This window comes from Ptychodera flava, chromosome 18 (assembly GCF_041260155.1).
Source record: "Ptychodera flava strain L36383 chromosome 18, AS_Pfla_20210202, whole genome shotgun sequence".
Classification (NCBI taxonomy): Eukaryota; Metazoa; Hemichordata; class Enteropneusta; family Ptychoderidae; genus Ptychodera; species Ptychodera flava.
Window position 1 is genome coordinate 1,179,532 of NC_091945.1, and position 22,860 is coordinate 1,202,391.

The window sequence follows — 22,860 nt, forward strand, 5'->3', positions numbered from 1 at the left end:
TAGATTGTTGAATGATATCTCTACAACGCGTACATGTCATTGGCACTGATCAGCATGATACTCTGTTGAACTTTGCCTGGGTTAATGCAGTTAGTTAGTTGATTATGGTGAAATGAGGTCAAATTACATATTATGACCACAAAGAAATAGGAATTACAATAAGGGACACTCTCCAGGACCGATGGACCTGAAAATCGTCTATTTGACTGACGTCGAGTAAATGGTCCATACCCTCGGACATATATAGTTCTTGAATTTTGTTGTAATGTTCTTACTACATGCCTCTCTTATATACTTTTCTCTCAAAATGTTTTGAATGATTTGAAAATGACAGTAATATGCATAACCTTTTTCATCATATAGTGCATTGATACATCTATCAGTCGATCTTGTATGTATTAATTTCTAAAAATTTTAATGATATGCCAAATATGTAATTTGAACGTGTTGAAGTCTCGAAGGTTTCAAGATGAAATGAGTTACGGGTCACTTTCAGTCAAATAATGAATATCTGGCCCACTGCGTCGACAACAAGTTACCATGGAATCCTATTGTCTACACGACTCTCGATATATGAGGTGGAAAAAACAAACAAACAAACAAACAAACAAACAAACAAACAAACAAACAAACAAACCAGGTAGATGATGCTGAGACTATCTAATACTTTAACTCCACCACTGTGCATATCGATAACAATGAAGTAAAGATTTACACACAACAGGCTAATTGAACAATTTTACGAGATAAAATTTCTCTGTGTTCTTATGTCATGATCACCTAGGTCGTAAAATTTGAGTAATGACTACAGAAGAAAAACTTTTTAGTCTTCAAGAAAGATATATCGATGTAAATCTCAATGGCAGATCAGACACTGATATCGTCAAGTCTCTATTTTATCTGAATGGTAAAGCTTACCAAAAACCACATTTTAGATTTAAAGTGTCTATGCCATGCCCCAAGCAACAGCACTAGTAGTCCAACCTTGAACTAGTAGTCCAGCCTAGTAAGTACTTACATACAAAACAGCAATCTTAGTTTGCCCCTGTATGTATTGTCAGTGTTATAGGACGATCTACTTGAATGGAAACTATAGCAATTTTAAACGGTTACTACATAATATTCATGAAAAGCTTATTGATGAAAGCGTATGTTGGCTTACGTTCACAGACAATCGATGAATATCATTTTAGGTCAAATTTTGAATTTTTTATGACAATTACATTTATTTTCCAACTTGACCGTTGATAAACAGTCATAACGCAATTACTAACCTGCAAAGTTTGTTAAAATAGTTTGATAGAATGCGTTAATATCCTGTCAGTTGCGTTTGGTCAAGAAGGTTCCATCCGATATCAGGAAAGGTAGGTGCTGAGACTTTTCCAACCCTATCAAGTCTGCTTTGAGAATCTCATGTAGTCTGCGCAAAGTAACGTTTGCACTCAATGGTATTTACGAATGATTTTCTCATGTCAAGAGTAAATCAGGAAATTCGTATGGATATTCATTTGATCAGTAGACAATTCCCCAAAAGCTCTTAAACCTCATATTACCACGTAGACGACGATTAATGGATGCAAATGTGATATGAGAAGGGACATATAGATACACTATGAATCAGTTCGTTGCGATATTAGAAATATCCTTTATTGTCCTTTAGCGGAAATTTTTCTTTCAGCATGTGCAAGGTAGCATCACGAGAAATGTTTAGTCTAATGCGATACCATTAATACTGCAAAATCTTCGATGTTCTTGTTGTTGAAAATTACATAATAACTTTTTGGTTGGCAACCGAACATTCAACTTATTACTTCTCTGTGTCTAAATTCCTCTGAAAGGACAGACCACTATCATTCACAGGATATTAAATATCACATAGAATCAAGGTTGAAAAACTAAAAATGTAAACCAAAACTAAAAATAAAACACCAAATTTTACGAGAAGAGTGAACGATTCTTTGTCCCATATTCAAGTAATAAGCAAGATTATATATTTCTTTACTGAAATGATCACACAGAGAAAACCAAAGATCATTGTTTTGAATATTTTGAACTTTGTTTTGTTCACAACACCTGAACTCTCAGCCTAACTATAAATCAGTAACAGAGCATGCCTATCCTTTCAATCAATATTACTGCCGATAAAATTCAAACAATACACACAAGTGTATTGTCTAATACACAGCAGCTGTAAACTTAATTGTCGACCTTCGATTATTTTGAAGCAGCTACTTCTACAATGTTCTCCGTCAGTCTATCAGCGCAGATGACACCAGCAATATAATGACGATTGCCAAAAACCTATCGCCTTGATCCTATCACAACTTTGTTGCTGCTAGAAGCAAGAATAAACATGTTAAGGCTTTCAGTGCGATCGTAGACAGTAAAGAAGAGGGACCCTGTACTGTCCAAAGTGCCATCATCAAGGTATCAATAATACACATGGCATCGATTCAGAACCTCTCAAATCGCAATTTTCATAGCTGTTTACTGACGTCATCTCTAGCTGCCCATGTGCTTGAGAATGACTGATTTGTTTCAAACTTGAGAATTACAGATTTGAACGTACTCCAGCTCTCTTAGATCTTTCTGTTGCCTTCGATAATATATACCCAACCTTCTCTTCACAAACATTTCATTTCTACGGCTCTTCTGTTATTAACAGTGTTAACAGCAGGTGCTAATCGTTATGTCTACTGCGCTCTATCAGAGTCTACAATATCCAGCACTACAAGGCTGTATTCTCAGCTTGCTTCTCTTGTGTATTTCGTCCACGATTCCTCGAGGGCCTCGATTCATCGTAAGGCTAAATTTTCAACAGCATGTCCATAACAATCAAGTTTATCATTACGTTCCGTCTCTAACACTTCGTTTTCTCCGTTTAGAGATGGAAGCTGCAGCGAATGACATCAGGATTTAATGACATTTAACGGTAAATGCGATTCCTCTGTATTAAGCGTCAGTAAAAAAGGACATCCTGAAAAATTCATCACTTCAGTATTGGAACATTCCTTTGTAGCTGATTGATTCTATCCAAGATAGTCATACATCAATTGATTAATACTACGCTCTGAAGAAGCGCATTTCATAGACATGCAAACGATTTATATCCATCTTCGGACTATCGGTTGCCTATGTCATTTAAGGGAAGTATCGATAGGGAATTAGGCGTTTTTGGTCATTTTTATATTCACTGCCAGACTTTACGTTTGCTTGTTTTGTTTTGTTTAGCGAAGCAGATCTTTAGCTTTTCAATTAATCTTCATGCTCTAAAAAAGCTTGATTGATTGAATAATTAAGAAGATGAAACTTAGGAAGAACATCAATTTGAAATGAATAAAAAGCATATAAGTATGTATTTTACCAATTGATGAGGCGTTTAGCATTACAAAATCACCGTTAATCAAACTGCTATTGATTTGATTTGCTAATAACAATTGTCCTTTCTTTGTAAGTTTAGTCATTGAGAAATCCTTATAACTTCATTTGCATAGCTTTTATTTATTTGTATATTCTCTGTTGAGTGAGAATATTGATAACAAACACGACAAGTAAAATATTTACTCTCTAAGAATGCTCTAAGGAGAATTATCCGCAAACCCTGGATGTAAAGCCCAAATCTTCATTATCACATGTCTTATGAAGCAATGGAAATGACGATTTCTGTGTGGCGGTAGGCGGTCTCTACGAATTAGTTAAAGTACAGAAGTGACATAAAAGTAATTCAGAGTTTTTCACGACATTGGGTTTATAAGTGCTCGATAGAAACTGATATGTAAAAGATATGCGCTCCGAAATACTTATACTGGTATTGTGATTAATATAGACTTACGAAATGATACTTAAAGAGTTGCTCTGGTACTTATGGTAGTATTTACTACATTATCCATTTATTACATTATCCAATACACATATGATACATAAATGATATGGCTATTCGGAAAGATATATAGATATGTGTATCAACGCTAACCATCCCATTTTCGTTCACGTATAATACTCTACAAACTCGTTTCATATCAAAGTATAAAATACGCATTTAAAACATAAACCATGTAATGACGGGGTAAATGTGTAGGATTTAGAGGACAAAACTTACGCAAGATACATCGAACTTATTCACTGACCAAACGTAATAGACTTCGATATACAATTGAGTTGTTTGTGAAGAACACGGATAGACATTGCAAATTTTCATTATTTAAGATTTACAGAAATTGCGCTAATACAGATGACGGACTTGATAAACTTGATTATATCTCTTATTACAAAATGTCTACCATGAAAACCAATGAGGAGAAACTAAAAAAATATTTTGCGCTTCCACTCAAACGTTTTAGATGCAGATAGTTAAACACATGGAAAGCTTCAAGCAAAAAGTAAATCGATTTTTTTTCATAGTTTTCTTTCATAAAATACAACCATTTATCGGAAATTCAGTTAATGGAGACTAGTCTCACCAACATCGTTCAATTTGACAAGTTAAGACCATTATGCGCAAAAATTCGTCTGCATCTTCCCTGAACTACTCAAGCCGACGCACGACAGCAAATTTACTTTCTATGGTCTTATGAAAGGCAACAAGGCACCTAAATGTATGGAAAGATACTTCCCGATAAAGCAATTTCACACCTGTTATTTAGGTATTTTCTAGATTTTGAAACACTCAAATATCAAATCTCGTTGTCCTAAGTTCCAAGACAGCCATTGCAAAGAGCATGTACATTTAATCAATAGACGGAATTCATAACAAAGTCAGCTGCCAAAGCAAATAATGCCTGTCCATGAACTCAACAACCAGAAATGGTAAATTATTTCCATCAATACAACTTCAACCTGTGTAGCCAAAGATTTCTGTGCTCAGGGCAGGTGTTTAGGTAGTTAGTTCAACTTTTTCAATGTCAAGTAATTTGTACACTGATATCATCATGGGTATCCTCTGCTGGCAGCTGGCTCCCAACTTGAACATTCTCATAAATACAGGGCTGTTCCTTTAAAAAATCACAATGAGAGAAAAATAAACATCACAATGGTCAGCGAACCAAGTCGTATTAGCTTTAGTCTTGATGTCATGTCTTTGTAGCAATCGGTGTTCCGCTTTTTTTACGAACTGTGCTATTTTCAAATAGGGTTTGATAAATTATGTAAGCTCATTTATTTAGGGCTAGTGTAAAATGTGACGCAGCATTAGATACATTAAATACATGAAGGATCATTTAAGGTTGATCGAGTCACTTGCTACGACATCATAGCTGTAAACAATAGAGTGCGCACTCTACGACGCGCGCGTCCCCTCAGTACGGGACCGAGCTCATTGTAAACATTACAACATGGTTTTAACTGAAACCTATCTTCATACAAGTTATTGTCAGAGCTTTTAGCATAAGAGCGGACGTTGTTAGTGATGATTGAATGATCATTATATTATCTTCGAGTTGTAAGTTTTAAATGTTTGAATGTCGATATATTTACAAAATATTTAAAAATCCTAACAAAATAATTTGAAAAGGACATATTTCTCATCAAATTGTGATTTTTCCCATTTCACATATGGGGAGGGTAATGTTAAGCGATGTAGCATTGTAAATAGGCTGGTGACCCCATATTTTTATTTGATGCATATAATGTGCAATATCTGAACAATAATTTATGTGAAAATAAAAAAATTTTTGGATTGAAAATCTAAATAATTCTACAAAGTACGGATAGGGCGTGGTTATTACTTTTAAGTTTGCAACAGCTTTAACAATTGTTTTGAATTCTTATGCACATTTTCAGCGGAAAAATAGCTAAAAATTTATTTATTATTCAATGTGGTTCACATGTAAATAAAACAAGTGCAGCATTTCAAGAAAGGAACTGAAAGTAAATATATTGGGTCGGGCAACGCTTACGGGAGATTCATAATTTCTGTCATTCGAATGGGATAAAGTGGGTGTATTTCAAATCCTTCTAGCTGCCAAATTAATCTGGTGACATATTGATGTTTTTGTCGTAATCTCATCCTCACATATAAGTCTTACTGTTAGAGAAAAATAACGAAAATTGTTGGTAAAAAATTTATGGCTCGATCACCCTTAAAAAGTATTTCCCTCGACGTATTCTGATGTAATATGATGACGAATATCCATAGACCTCAATCGCTTTATCCTCAGGAAATGTAACTTACTAGTGGCATGACATTATAAATTACTGGACTCGGTTATATACCTTCGCATAGGTAAGAGGAAATTTACTTACTGTTAAAAAACAATGGATTGCATCGATTTCATTTGCTAGGCTTCTAAATGTTGGTCTGTCTTTTTGATTTAGCTGCCAACACTTCTTCATGACTTCATATCTGAATAAGAGTAATTGAAAGACTGCATGTGTTGTATTGTATACATGTGTGTATATTATTATCATATCTTGTTTTACGTACAGAAAACGTTCGTAATCAATGTAATTGGGGTAGTACGAGGTGCATAAACTATAGCGCACACAATAAAATTTTGATCGTACTTATAATCATGGGCTTATTACAACTGCATTCTGATGTTACTTCTAAGCATATATCTATCAAGGCTAAGTCTAGCAGCCACTCTTGGGAAGTGGGCAACGTTTGGCTCTGAATACACATCTGGACATTTCACCGTTTTAACATATAACCTGACATATGTTTGATGATAATGTATTGGTACGTTCTACTGCAGTCGTTATGCAGATAAGCTTGTTTCACAAGAGATGTGGAAAAGTCAATGTTGGATTGGCCTGTACTTGTTTTTCTTGACCTTTAAATCAAGCAACAGTTCTCTTGAAATTTTTATTATCCTCATTTGATTCGAGCCATTCGTTACATACACTTTGTCACAATAGCGAAAAAGACAATTTTTGATAGTTGTCAAATGACAGTAAATAATCGTGACAGGTGTTTAGTAGTACATTTGCTTGATCTTGCGAAAACCCGTTGTAAGTAAGGGTTCTTGTACATTTAGGTATCCTATATAACATACGCAGTGTTTTATCCTTCTCTTTCAAAGGAATGTCGAAATAATACAGCACAAACGAGTGGTTTGAAAAAAGTTCGTCATCAGGAAGGGTAGAAAGAGTATAGGTTGTATTACTCTATCCGAATGAAGGATCAATTCATCCACTATTGATATAATAATTCCTACAGGCAAAAATAATGTTGCTTCAAGTTTTCTCAGCAGGAATTACAACACATTCGTTGTGAAACTGTTTAGGAATGCTGTGACTGGTCATATAATACCGAGAAAATATTTACATCTTTTTGATGAGAATTGAGATGTGGAATACGTGATTTTAATTAATCTCTAACTTTGTTCAGCCAGTCAAAGGGACATCCAACTCATCATCGTCAACGACAGGAAAGCCAACAATTAATGGGCGAAGCTTGCCGACTCGTTAAGTTTGGCTTTCCTCTTACCAACGCCCATAAATAAACGTTAATGGTCAGGGCGGAGTGTATTATTATTATTATAATATCACCGAACCCAAGAAAACCGTCAATATTTACGAAAATATCCAATGCGAAAGTCAACGGCGCCCCAACTCTTGTATTATACAAATGTTGTATTCATTTGACAGAGACGTGCTGCGCTGTGTGCGAGCTCAGAGATTTTGTCAGTGAGTAGTGCAATACAGATTTTTTTTAAAAAAAGGCTTTCCCATTAGCAAATCCGGAGATTTGTTTACGGTATAAAAGTGTGTAAACTTGGTCCAAAAGTGTTCAATTTTATTTTGTGATTGATTATAATCTTTGTACAAATCAACATTAACACTTTTAGCTATAAGGTACGATGAGTTTTATTTGTTGATCTATTTCAACCATATCTCGAGTTTTACAAGCTGTTACTTTTATTGATTGAACAATTTAAAATAACTATTATCATTTGTCACTCTTTTTTTAATGTAAAGCGCATTGAGATATTTAAATATGTAATATACGTTATATAAGAAATACAGATTATGATTATGATCGTGTTTACGACACTGTGAGTTATCAATATTATCATTCATATTAACAGATATGTTACAACTGTATATTTGTGGTCAGTCACATGGTTCGACTAGTCAAATGAAAATGGTACGGACAGGTCATGGTAATATACTGAAAGATATATGAAAGTATGTCTTAACGCGTCTCTAAGATCTAAATTGATAATCACGGTTATCTCATTTTGTTGTACTTTTCCAGACATTTGTAGCTTCGTTAATTGTGGAACAAAGGCCATACATTCAAGCAAGGTGTTTGTGCACATCAAAACCGGGCAAATGAAGGGAAAACAATACCAAGATGTGTATTGATGTTTTTGTCGTGACAGCACACATTAATTTTTTAAGGGCGTTTTTATAATACACCAATTGAATGAGAGAACAGTCGAATAACTGCTTATGAAAAGTCATCGAGTTTTGGTGATGTGTTCATTTTGACCTTGAAAACAGTCCCCTCAACTCTTAAAACTTTGAGTGGATACAAAAGATATTTTTCAGACTGGACTCAGTTGGGTAAAATATTTCCATCAACACCTTTTATGAATCTCCAACTAATTTCAAATGTAACTTTGGGTATTTTAGCTGTTTGAAATAATATTCGATGACTTTTTAAGACATACGTCTAAATGCATACTAAATCTAATATTCCAATGATAATGGCATTTAGACTTTAATTGGCTAGAGAGCACATATTTTTCTTTAAGCGTCCAAATGACGTTATTGACTGATGGGAGCACTTTGTTGTCGTCGGCATCATCGTCGTCGTCATAAGATGCCCGTTAATTAATGATATTTTGTTTCTTTTTCTCTTCGATGACGATTTCTTCTTCTGTCACCTTGTGATGCACCTGATGAGATATTAGTTGGCCATTGATAACGCTCCTCAGTGGAGTATGCGAGGGTGCAAACTCATATATAAGGATAGTGGATATACAAGAATGTTTTCAGAGGAATGTGTAAAGCTATATACAACCTCCCTAGCCATCCTCCTTCGTCACAACTCAATCTCAACGTACAGTAATGCTCGTCTAGATACATACATCGATATGGTGATAGATAGGTAGATAAACACAAAAAACACATACATACGTACGTACGCACGTACATACGTACATACATACATACATACATACATGCATACATACATATAGATATTCATAATTTGTGTAATTTTGAATTTGTACGCATATTCGAGCATAGATAGCCGTTATTTTGTCAGTTCTCTTCGTAAAACAGAAACAGATATTTTTCAAATCACTTATTGCATTAGTTAGTCTTCGTCAATTTGAAAAGACGACTGCGGTAGAAAACGATTAAATTGATTGCAATGACAACCAAGAGAATCACGGTCAAAGTAATCGCTGCTATAAGTGCCCAATTTCCGTCTTGTAGTTATCATGTGACAAAATATCATTATATTCAATGTTTGTCTGGACTAACAAGTTAAAAGGAAGTCAACAGTCGGAGTTCTTACTGTCTGAGTTTACATCATAACGTTCGTGACCTTTCAGCATGGTTGTATGATCTATTTTTGCTTTGGTCCTTATTTAATTTGACATATTTGACTCAGAAATAAAAAAAAGGATGACCCATTCTTCAAATACTGAAAACAGTGCATGTACCCATACCAATAGCTTTATATTTGAACAATATGAATCAATCATTAGGGTGTTGCGATGTCTATTGAGCTAATAGTAGAAGCCAATACAGATGAAACAAATAATACCTGTAGTCCATTCATACTGTTCGTTGGTGGCATGACAGTATCATTTGTCGTTTGATTGGCATTCTCCGTAGAAAAACAACGGCCTTCAATTTCACAGGCACAAGTCTAATGGTAAGAAATGTAGATGACCTCTGTGAATTGAGAAATATGCTATCATGACGTTTGTCACATTCATTATTTGTCCAGTATTATCAACGTTGCCGTTGCCTGAACCATGTTGATGAGATAAAAAGAGATCCAGGACTTGTCAACTAAATGTTGGGATCGTCACAGTGAACATAACACTGTTCGTAACAATACACTAGCACAAATTGATATGATATGTCAGACACACCTTTGTAGTACAGCCGTTGGTCACGTCACAATGACATTAATTGTATACATGTGTTATAATATGGAGCTACATGTATACCTATAGGCTTAGAAAGGGTGTCGTTATGTACATGTATATATGTAAAGTTTATGTATGTATGTCTGACATGTAGGTATATTATGGCTTTTAGATGCGGAATTGGACAGAAATATGCAAATAAGCAAAAACAGTGAAAATGGTCAACAATTTAAATTTCAGAAACTACTGACCGGATTCTTTAATATTTTACATATAGGTACCTTGGAATAGTGTAAGTCTGATTTATTTAATATTGCGATGAAAACTACAATTTGAAATTAATTTTTGGGGGTAATTTTCAAGTATTTCAAGTACATAAGTCTTCCTCTCAGGGACTGCTCATGCAATGGCGTTAAAATTGTGTTTACGACTTCCTGGCAGTGAAGTGAGTAAACTGTCTAAACGTTATGGTGCGTTATGAATTTTTTTAAACAGGCTTTCCCATTGTTTGGTCAAAAATACTTTTTTTTGAAGTATGTATTTGATCAGTTTTGAACTTGGTATGTAGGTTCCGAGCATGGTACAAAGCAGATTTGTTTAATCGTGATTAAATTGATGGGATTGTAGTGAGATTGTAATTTTAGAGCAAATTTGAGTATTTTATATGCAGAATATCATTTGCTCTTGAAATGTCTAGCTGATTATTATATACTTTGAGAAACAGATTTCCAGATATGATCTCAGAAAGAACTTACCGATGTTATGGCGATATAAGCAACATTTTTTATATTTTGAGATTCGAGTCACGTTCCCTTCACTTTTAGTAAATGCGTGGCAGTGATCCATCTATACAATATCTTGTTACTAGAGGTGCCTAATCAAAAATGTAGCTCTCATCTTTTTCCATGACAGCGATATTGTAGTTTCTGTTTTGCAAATTCCCAATTAATAAGTCTATTTTAAAAAGGAAAATTAGTGTTCATTTTGATTTCTACAACACTCCAAGGTTGACTTGAATTTCATTTTTCATTGTAATCCTTGCAGATGCAGAATTGCATATTGCAGGTACGAGATGTCCTAGCTGCATTGTTATATGCATAATGAATGAAGGAAAATTTGCCACATTTCTTGCCCCCCCACAAATGACAGCAACTATCTTTTTCTCCCCTTCTAAGAATTCAGCAACAAATTCTTAACCCTCACTTTTTTCCCTCCTAAGAATGCCGACAGCAAATTCTTTGCCCCGATTTTTCCCTTTCGAAGAGTGCCGGCAACAAATTCTTTGCCTTCATTCTCCCCTCCTAAGAATGCCGTTAATAAATGTTTTTGCCCTTTGTCTGCAACAAATCTTTAACCCCATTTCCCCATAGACTTGGTTCAAGTCGGTGAATGTTAAAAAATACGATTATTTGTAATCGTTTCTGTTGTGTCTCTCCTATTTCATACATGTCAAACCTAATAGGAATTTGGCAGCCCAGGTCAGGTTTTCCAGCGATTGAACGCCTTACCTTTAAGTCTACACAGTTGTGAATTAGGTTCTGCCGGATTCCGGGAGAACTCTGCTGTATCGCATACACCCCACTCATGTCATAATGTACATCGTACAATTTAAATGTTGCAGCAGTGTTGGCGTGATGCAGCTAAATATCGTGCATGAAGAGAGTTGAAAATTTCATTGAGTTTACAATGGCACTCCAAAACTGAAGTTTCAATAGAGACCCTTCTCTTCTTAGATCTTCTTGTCAAATGAATAATGACGCAATAGGCTTCCTTTTAGAGCTATATGTCACACTAATGTTCCTTGCTATAGATATATAGTGAAGAAAGGCGATCCTTATGTGTACACGGAGATGTTTTCATTGTCAACAACACACATTTAGAGGTCGACCACTTGATTTCGCGAGGGGCGGGGTGGAGGAAAGGGGTGTGGCAACAATTGACTTACACTCATCTTGCAGCAATTTATTTCAAACGGCTGCCTTGAAACAATTTTCTTTTGTCAGTTGAGTCAAACCAAGTTTTTTTTTAAACAAAAACCAAATCATTCAAACGTCTTTTAAAATGCAGTGTTCGTAAAAGGACAGTACCTTTAACTAATGTTGATTTTGTTAGTATTAAAATGTTCAGTATATCAACTGCCCATTCTTGTTCTACTCTCCAGAGTTTACTGAAATGCCAAATATTCAGCTTGTGATGCAACGAGTAAAAATGCACAGTGCATTACTGATCTATACAGATTGATCTCAGTCCTAACTAAAATTTAATAGTGCAAAATAACTATGCTCTGTATACATGTAATGCTCGTAATTCTTGTTACGAAGTTTTGTGACGAGTTTTCTGCAGTCTAAGTAGCTTATATCCAACAGGTAACTTTCAAAAGCAAGCCTTTTTCAATTTAAAATGTTTTTAATTGCCTGTAAATCCCGGGCTTATTTCTTCCCATGAATCTGATTATCGTTTTGAATATCAATGTACAGAGTAACTCGGATAACTCATATATAAGTCATTCTGCAACGTTTTTAGGGCGAGATTAGTATTAAGAAGTGCTTCATCTTGTAGCTACTGATTGGTTACAACAAGTAATTGAATATATATCGTGCCATTCAAATGTCAGATTTGATTTGTTTTCATTTTAATGGAGTGTCGGGATTAAATGCTCAGGAGACAATCAGGCATTTTTTCGGCATACTACTGTATGCGTACGTTCTTTCTGCGTGTTGGTGAAATGAAGAGTTTCACTGGACTTTTCTTGAATTTTGACATTTATATTTATTTCTTCAGGCATTTTTTCCAATAAGGGGTGGTTTGCGACAAGCTGGCGTCTAAAGCAAAGTTAACTAGTACTCATGAAAACATATTTTTTACGTGCAGTAATTGTATTATTCCTTCGAATATAGTTATGTGAAACCCATTAGACACTTAAAACTACATTTGAGAGTACATAAAACTCGAGGAAGAGCTTGCACATGATATTTCTTGCACACCGCCAGTAAGCTTTACTGCTCAAGCTGGCTCAATAGCTGAAACGCTTGCCCTTGGGCATGGTAATTCCAGGTGGCTATGTAGCGGACACCTTTGTCTGGTAAGTACTTTCTACTGAGTTTTAATTCCATGCTCGCCTTTGTCTTGGTTGCAACGTTCGTTTTATTGTTAAATAAACAAAATTTGTGCAGATAACACTGCAGAAAAAGAGCCGACTCATTAGAATGTTTGGATAAAACTGACAGTAGAGACACCGAATGAAGTTGATATATCAACACAGACGAATGGTAATCAAACTACGCAGTTGGAAGTCTCAATTGCAGTGCACCGTTGATGGTTCGGCCACATGTCTATATGTTTATTCGCTAATTAATCACAGCCCCGAGCAATGATAATCACATTCCATTATCCAAACATTCTAATGAGTCGGCTCTTTTTTCTATCTATCTATCTATCTATCTATCTATCTATCTATCTATCTATCTATATCTATCTATCTATCTATCTATCTATCTATCTATCTATTATCTATCTATCTATCTATCTATCTATCTATCTATCTATCTATCATCTATCTATCTATCTATCTATCTGTCTGTCTGTCTGTCTGTCTGTCTGTCTGTCTGTCTGTCTGTCTGTCTGTCTGTCTGTCTATCTATCTATCTATCTATCTATCTATCTATCTATCTATCTATCTATCTATCTATCTAGAAAATTTGTATAGCGCCTAATATCCAAGGTTAAACAATGCTCAGTGGCGCTTAGAGTTACAATGAAAATGCTCTCTAGAAGATGTAAGTTTTTAAGCGTCTTTTGAAAATGTTGACATTAGGAGAGGTTTTTATGTCCAGGGGCAAAGAGTTCCAAAGGACAGGAGCTGCTACAGAGAAGGAGCGGCGACCATAGGTAGTCAGATTCCATCTAGGTGTGTGCAGAAGGCATTTATCAGATGACGAAGAACACGTGATGAGGCACAAGGTGTTATTAAATTCCTGAGATATTGTGGAGCTTGTCCATTTAGGGCTTTGTAAGTAATCAGCAAAAGTTTGTGTACAATGCGATGATGTCCTGGAAGCCAGTGAAGTTGCATAAGTATGGGGGGTAATGTGGTCGGATTTCCTTGTCTTTGTAACAATACTAGCTGCTGTGTTTTGGGCACGTTGTAACCGCTGTAATTGTGTATCGGGTAAGCAATATAGTAGAGCATTGCAGTAGTCAAGCTTTGAAGATAATACGGCCTGGACGAGGGTGGCACAGTAATCTCTGGACAAGTACTTTCTGATACGACCAATTTTGCGAAGGAGGAAGTGAATAGCACTGCAAGTGGCAACGATATGTTGTTGGAATGTATGGTTGTCATCAAATATTTTTCTGCAGTGTTATCTGCAAAATTGTGTGCATCTAACAATAAAACGAATGTTTCAGCCAAGAAAACAGCGAGCTTGAAATAAATCTCCTGTGGGAAAGGCCGTCTGAATGGTGAAGTGCAGCAAACATGTACGCAGGAATATTGATCAACTCCCGTTAATTATTAACAAAGTCACACAAAGGTTACAGATCATAGGTTCTACATTAATCTACACCTATCTTCGATAAACCGTTTACAATTATGATAATTACCGCCTGTCGGCAAATATGGAACGACAACGACTTTAAACTTGAAAGATGTACATTGTATATCGGGTAAAATTACACAATCTAATTACTGAAGTGAGGCAATCAGGCCGTCTTACAAACTTATAATATTAAATATTATTAAAATATCACATGCATTACAGACAGAAAGTAGAGGCGCATTGCAACCGCTGGATGTTCATCTCACATTTTGGTTTTCACTGATATCTTATGATGAAATTGTGAAATAAAGTCAGTCCCTACTACGAATAGATGGTCACTACGGCATTGATAAAACAAACAAACGACAAACTAGTCCAGTATATTTCATGAAGTTTAATGTATATCGATGTCGATGGAAAGTGGTTATGAAGGGATATACACTCTGCAATACATAAGCTGGTTTTATAAACGTATAACTGTTATGAAATAAAAGGGCATCGCCAATACCTAGAAGATATATATTCCTTTAGACAAAACATATTTGACCACAACATTTTCTTCAGGAAGTACACGTCCGATTAATGCATATTACGTAGAACATAACACCTAAAAAGAATACATAGTATAACAAAATGTTATCAAGCTTTATTATAATAACATTATCTTTTACAAAATCATTATCAATGTTTCAAGAAATCATGTTTTTACGATTACCAGATAAACGCACTAGTATATATAAAATTAGTCACAAAATGTTCACAGGAGACACTAAATCACAGGAGACACTAAATCTTGTCGGGCTAATATATATGGCGGCATGCCGCCTTAGAATTGAAATCAACGTTTTCCTTCAACTTGTCATAAATTGTTGATATTGATAAGACGTGATCCTAAAGTTATTTTGAATTTTAATATTTGTTTTCAGTAAAATTAGAAGACCCACCACCTGTAGTCCATTTACTTATAAGATAAACCTGATTCTGTTTGCTATTACAAAAATCTATAATACCAAGAAGACCAGATAGGCCGAAGTAAATATATTATGCTGTCCGTCAACGCAAACTTTGAAAATATGGCGGATATGCAATCAGAACAAGCATGCGAAGATAACGCAAACTTGATTGTTTTTCTGTTTCTTGTACAGTATGCAACTGAACAGAGGTCATTCTTATGGGTAGTGGTGATATACATAAACATCGTTAAAGGAAACAAGTGGAATACGACAAAGTTACACATTGGCTTTGACAAAAGCCCTTGAAAAAGGGAATATTCACAAGAGACGTTTGTTCGTTTCTTCTGCGCAAAACGCAAAACCTAAACACATAACAGAAATTTTCATGTTACCATAGTATCATAGAACCTGCCCTGATAATTGTGTCTCTGGTCTCAGCAAATGAAGTTTAGAAATCATTTCTATGCATCAATCGGGTAGTACGTAACTGTAAGCATTCACCAGTCCAGCCAAAGAGAAAGTGCTCCGGGAAGATTGACTAGCAGGGTAATGCTACTCTAACTTTGTTCCAGTAACTTGTAAAGAGATATCATCAAGGGTTTTTGCTTTCGTGAGTTGGGCTCCTGGTTGAACATAGTCGTAAACACCGTATCGTTCCTTGAAAGAAAATTAAATGTGAGTAAAATTAAATTAAATATGAGTTACAAAAGAGCGTTAAATGTTGAGTAAATTGCATTGTATCAGCCGATGTCGCGACATGTTGTCTATGCACTTAATATTATTGTTGCTCATTCATTAACCCCTCTGGTTTAAAATTGGTCTGAAAGCAATACGTTCTCCGGTATTTCGGATAAGTCTATTCCGAGACAAAATGAATATTTGAGATAGAGCTAACATGACGTATTATCAACAAATATTATTTTTGGCACATTTTTTTGACTGATAACATAAAAAAGATGGTAGATATCCTTGAAGCTTAATTTCTCTGTCTTCGGAAAATATAACGCACGAGTGATATACATTAATACATGACCTGGCATTGTTGTATAATCCTAAACAACTACACATTGGCAAAGGTCTATTTACTTACTGCGAGGTCACAATGGAGTGCATCAATTTCATTTGCTAGTCTTCTGAAAGTTGGTCTGTCATTTGGCTTTAGCTCCCAACACTTCTTCATGGTTTCATATCTAAATTAAAGAATTTGGAGGATGGTATGTGAAATGCGTGCTATGCATTATTTTCGATGATTATAATCATACCTTATTTACGTTCAAAAATGTTCGCAAGAGATATAATGTTTATAGCAGAAGTACAATCTTATATGATTTTGATATTATGTACCTTGTGTATGAGTGAAACAGCCATTCTCCGCCAAAGTGTTTGCAAGTTTTGTAATATTTGCATATTACATAATAGTTTACTTGTTACACAGGCGGGATAAAATCTTGCAGCCACTCTTGTCTAATTGGCAAAATTTGCATTGGAATATCATCTCGATTAATTCCTCTGAACCAATGTTGTGACCTCATTATAGTTACTGATATTTCCTTCTTATCTTACATTTCATCGAGGCACCCAGCTGGTTTTTGCAAGCGACCACCTCCTTCAAGAAACTGTTTGATTCTGTCTTTCAAACCTATACCGTACGGGCTACCTCCTAATAGAAGTAAAACGCAGTGATTAAGTCAATATACAGAGTATTTTAATAATAAAAAATGCGAAAGACCCGTTTGCATAAAGTACATCTTACCTTGTCAATAATGTAACAGTTTTAGAGGAGAACATTAATGTTGTTGGTCACACACATACACATACACACACGCACTCACCTATACATACATACATACACACACACACATACACACACACACACACACACACACAATATATATATATATATATATATATATATATATATGTATGTATGTATGTATGTATGTATGTATGTATGTATGTATGTATGTATGTATGTATGTATGCATGCATGCATGCATGCATGCATGTATGTATGTATGTATGTATGTATGTATGTATGTATGCACGCACATACGTATGTATGAACTAAAGCAGCCACTCTTTGTAAATCGGCATGCATAATTTAGGTAGTTTGTATTCAGTCAACCGTCTTTCAAAGTGGCCGACGCACAAGCTTGCAGGATATTTAATATTACTTGTCTGTCTTGGTTTTCCTTGTTACCGTTTCAATTGTTGGTTCAGAAATTGTATAAAGAAACAATCCTTTCTAGTAGCACCTACAAATTAGAATCATCCCCCTTAGAAAACTCATGGACAGGAACGAGCGAAGAAAAATTGACAGTTCTACTTTGTCCCATGACATCTCATCAGAAGCGCCGAAAAGCTAGTTTTTGTTTACATTGAGGCTGAAATTACTATGCTCAGTGTCTGACAGGACCTTTTCTTTATTGATAACAATAAATCAAATCTATTAAGCTTTTTTTGTAACTGCCATTTTTTCTTTGAAAAACACATTTTGAAAACTGACACATGACGATAACAGCTTCAGTATGATGTCCATCATTCAGAAGGATAAATAACTTATCCCTTTAACTTGGACATGTTTTACGGAATAGATGTAAATGTCGCTTTTTCATATGGAGCTCTTATAAAAACAGTCTAGGGCCATGCTCCTGCCATGCTTTGTTTGGCTTGCAAAACTGTCTTTCAATACTTTTCAAGACCTTCACTGCCACGCTTGATTTTTACTGTGGACTTTGTGCAACTTTAAGCCTGCAAGCCAAAGGACTGTTCATTCACCGACTGACTGTTGCAACTCTGACACTGGAGCTTTTTCCGTCCCAGCTGAGATGAATAGCCTGTACACTTTTTCAGTTCGTGTTCTACCCCTTGACTTTGCGATTAGTTTTATTTTTGTAATGACTTTCTTTTCAAAAGGAAACTGCTGAGTTCACCTTTTGTTCGTTTTCTAACACATAACTATATATATATATATATATATATATATATATATATAATATATATTACATACACACACACACACACACACACACACACACACATATATATATATATATATATATATATATATATATATATATATATATATATATATATATATATATATATATATACTTGTTTAGTTCAAGATCAGCTGGAGTAGAGTGCTCAATACTAGAGTAGAGCTAAATACACAACTGAGTTGATCAGGATAATCTAAAATATTACATTTCCACTACAAATTTGTTTCGTATAGGCTGCAGAGCCGCCTACACTCATCGGGTGGCTGTGATCGACTGAAACTTTAGGCGGGAAACGATTTCTTTTGGTGAAAACAAAACAAAAGAAATCGTTATACACACAGACACAGGGGTTCTCTCAAAAAGAAAGACGGGCAGAGATGTGGAGGGTGCGTCTAATTGCATGGATATAACTGCCTTAAATTTAAAAATCTTTGTTTCAAGTTCAAAATTATTACTGGCCAAGCCACCGTTTATCTTGCAGAAATGCTTACAGTTCGTGATAATTCTTATGAACATTTATGAAGTCCATATATGCACAAATATTGTAAGTTTTAAATTGGGAAAAACCTATTCACAGTTTTGTCATAGACCCTCATATATAGTGGATTAACATTTGGGCGAAATTCCAAAATTAAATTTATTGTGCACATATGTGTGTGTAACCTACTCGTCAAGTCGGGGAAGCTTGGGAACCGTAAACAAATGTGATCGACAATAGCTCGTATAAACAACAATCATCACAACTTGATTGATATTACACATTTTAAAGTTGTTTTCGATATAGTCATTATGTGATCCAATAAAATCTTCATCTTACTATATATTACCCGAAAGTGATATGAAAATTACGTTCGCGAACCCAGGGTCAACCATTGGTCAACATTCTCAGGACGGTAATCTTTATGCCGGCGGTCACCTTGGTTCATGCAGTCAAAAATTTACAGTTTCTTTAACATTACAGCAAATGAAAATTGAATTGAATATCTTGCAGAAATGCTTACAGTTCGTGATAAGATTAGAAGTCCATATATGCGCAAATATTGTAAGTTTTAAATCGGGAAAAAACCTATTCACAGTTTTGTCATAGACCCCCATATATAGTGGATTAACATTTGGGCGAAATTCCGAAATTAAATTTATTGTACACATATGCGTGTGTAACCACCCTCTTCTAATCAAGTTCAATAATGTAAATTATTCAGGGTTCATATATACACAAATATTGCACGTTTTATGTTGGAAAAACACACGATCTGCAAGTGATCTGATATAGCGAGCTGCGCAGACCTGCAACAGCCTCCAGTCAGGTCTGCAGGTTTGGCAAGGGAAGTCTGAGAAATTGCTGTGCTTATATGAGGACTTTACTCGAATATCTCACTTTGTAGAGATGTTAGAATTAATTCATATCCTTGCATTGAATACGATATATTAGGTCTTCATTGCACAAAGGGGCGAGCGGACATAGAAAATATATCAAAAACAAACTTTTGTGGCATCCACACTTCATGTCAGAAAGAATATTCTTCCCACCTCCAGCTTATGGTGAAAATTCTTTTTCTGATTCGCTCTGTGTCTATGAGGAAATTACATGTTGACACGCTGTCAAACAGGGAATTGCTACATTTGCACAGGAACAAGTTCAACTCACCATCCCCTAAACCCCTAACCGTAACTGCATTTGCTTGACAGCAGTAATTTGTAGTAAACAAGTCAACTCACTTTTCAACTTTCGTTCAGCTAGTTCTTGAATATCTTCTCGTGTAAATTGCATCTTTGCAATGCTCATGTCACGTACTATTCCAAACTTTGCTACTACCCTCTTCATTTGAAGAAAAGCTGACAATTCTGAACCAAATCACAGAACCATGTAAAACAATGTTTTATATTTTGAGTGTACAGCAGTTAGCTCACTGCCCCGGTCCACAATCATCCAGTCCATGAGAACAGAGAGCACCGTGAATTACTATTATATTCATTATAGATTTCCTGTAAGTTCCACTGTTAGCTTAGAGATCAAGCTGTTAGAGTAGATACTTACGTCGGAACTGAACTCGTTTCCATAACAAATGGTCGATGTGTCCAAGTGCACGAGAGAGCAATCCTGCGCATGGCGTGACTGATTTCACTCGCACTGAACTCGCACTTAATCGCGCATGCGCATATCAGCAGAGTAAAAGATGCGCTACGTAGTATTTTGATGCAATACAGAGAACGCAGTTGTAGCTTTATGCGGTCGTGTGCGAGTAATGCAAAAATTCGCATTAAGACGTACCGACTCACACACTAAATTCACACAGTCGCATTAAATGGGGAATTTTGCTTTTTAACACAATGATATAACATTCAAATACTGACATTTAACTGTATGCAAGAATAACCGTACAACGCATGGTAATAAAAACGACAATATCGATTTCAGAAGCCTGAATCTTAATATTGCAGCGACATCCTGTGTCCACAGCTACTCGGTTCACTGCAACTTTGTATCCCTTTTGTTACCTAAAATATCTGAATCCGTCGGCAATCGATAAAAACAATGCAAAACGAATGGTGAACATCAAGTATAACAAAGCGAACTCTCAGAAAAGAAGTCCGTGAAAAGTAACTGTTTTTGAAGTAGAAAACGTATGCTAAATGACAAGAGAAAGCGTAACATCACCAGAACATAGATAATGTTTGATTGTTTTCATCGAGGCACCCTGAGTAACGTCATTACTTTGGGCTACGCACATTTGGGCTTTCCGAGGTGGGAGGAAAATCGAACTCAGTGTCACCAAGGGAAAAAATTGCAGGTTACATCCTCAAAATTAGACTTGGAAATTAAATAATGCGAAGACCACGCAAATTTCATCTACTGTAATGTTAAAGAAACTGTAAATTTTTGACTGCATGAACCAAGATGTGACCGCCGGCATAAAGATTACCATCCTGAGCATGTTGACCAATGGTTGACCTGGGTTCGTGAACGTAATTTTCATATCACTTTCGGGTAATATATAGTGAGATGAAGACTTTATTGAATCACATAATGACTTATATCGAAAACAACTTTAAGGTTCCAAGACAAGAAATGTGACCTTTTTAATCTAACAATTCTCTAACGGTTAATAAACTCAGAACCCCGTACAGTATACATTTTCTGAAAGCCTACATATATGGAAACATTTTGGTAACCACAGTGTCACCATTATTTACATAACTATCACGTGACAAGATAATTTGCATAACCTTTCAAAAGTCGGTTTTCCCTATGTTTTGTCTCAATACTTCAAAATATCTTACTCAAACTTGCTGGAATGCAAGCTGTCACAATGCTCTTTCAAAGCGTGTCTCAGATTTTTTATATCTTCCTTAGTTTTTTTGCAGCACAATTTTAAAGAAATCAACTATGGTAAAATTCACTGCTCTGGAAGTTTTTCTGGCATAAAAACTGTTTAAGAAGGTTTAAAAAATTCTGAGACACACTTTTGAAGACCTGTAGGATAGCTTGCACTCACATGAATTTCAGCCACATATCTCAAAGCATTGAAACAAAACATAGGGAAAACCGATTTTTGAAAGGTTATGCAAATTACCTGTCACGTGATAGTTATGTAAATAATGGTGACATTTTGGTAACCAAAATGTTCCCCTATATCTAGGCTTTCCGAAAATATACAATTTACGGGGGTTCTGAGCTTATTAAACACTAGAGAATTGTTAGTTTAAAATGGTCAATTTCTTGTCTTGGAACCTTAAAATGTGTAATATCAGTCAAGTTTTGATGATTGTTGTTTATACTAGCTATTGTCGATCACATTTGTTTTACGGTTCCAAAGCTTCCCCGACTTGACGAGTAGGGCATGCCCGAGATAAGAGACGAGTACATTCCAACATGTAGCGTAGCGTAATATTGCACGTGAGATACCACATGTCGCGTACGCACAGACGTTCTGGACTGCAACGACACTTACATGTATTCATAATTACATTTGGTATTTTCTTAGATATAATTTTTTTCCTGGGAATTTAAAATATCATTGAAAATCAGCAAATGTCTTTGATGTCAGAATATTTGCAGCAGTACGAGAATGACTTTCTATGATTTATGACGTAAACGAAATAATGAAGTCTCATTCCAATCTTTATCTGAGTGACGCCCTAACATGATTTCTTTAAACCTCATAAATATCTATACCAAAGAAAATCTACTGATTTAATTCAAGAGTTCAACGAGGAAGAAAAATAGCCGTCCCGTAAAGAATTGTTTTCCTAAAAATAACACTAATTTCGCATGTTTCGCAGATATAATGCAGAAAAATTATCGGGGAACGAT

The 22,860-nt window shown here is 35.4% G+C and overlaps 1 protein-coding gene across 1 annotated transcript in view; it reads right to left on the reverse strand.

Moving 5' to 3' along the window:
- Window positions 1-14,965: 14,965 nt before the first annotated feature.
- LOC139117969 (protocadherin-15-like) overlaps window positions 14,966-22,860 on the reverse strand; it is a 118,982-nt gene continuing 111,087 nt past the window's right edge. Inside the window, exons 20-22 of the mRNA XM_070681229.1 lie at window positions 17,107-17,203; window positions 16,634-16,733; window positions 14,966-16,200 (exon numbers count right to left, since the gene is read on the reverse strand). The gene's annotated coding sequence lies outside the window, so the exon portion shown is untranslated. The remainder of the gene's footprint in view (window positions 16,201-16,633; window positions 16,734-17,106; window positions 17,204-22,860) is intronic.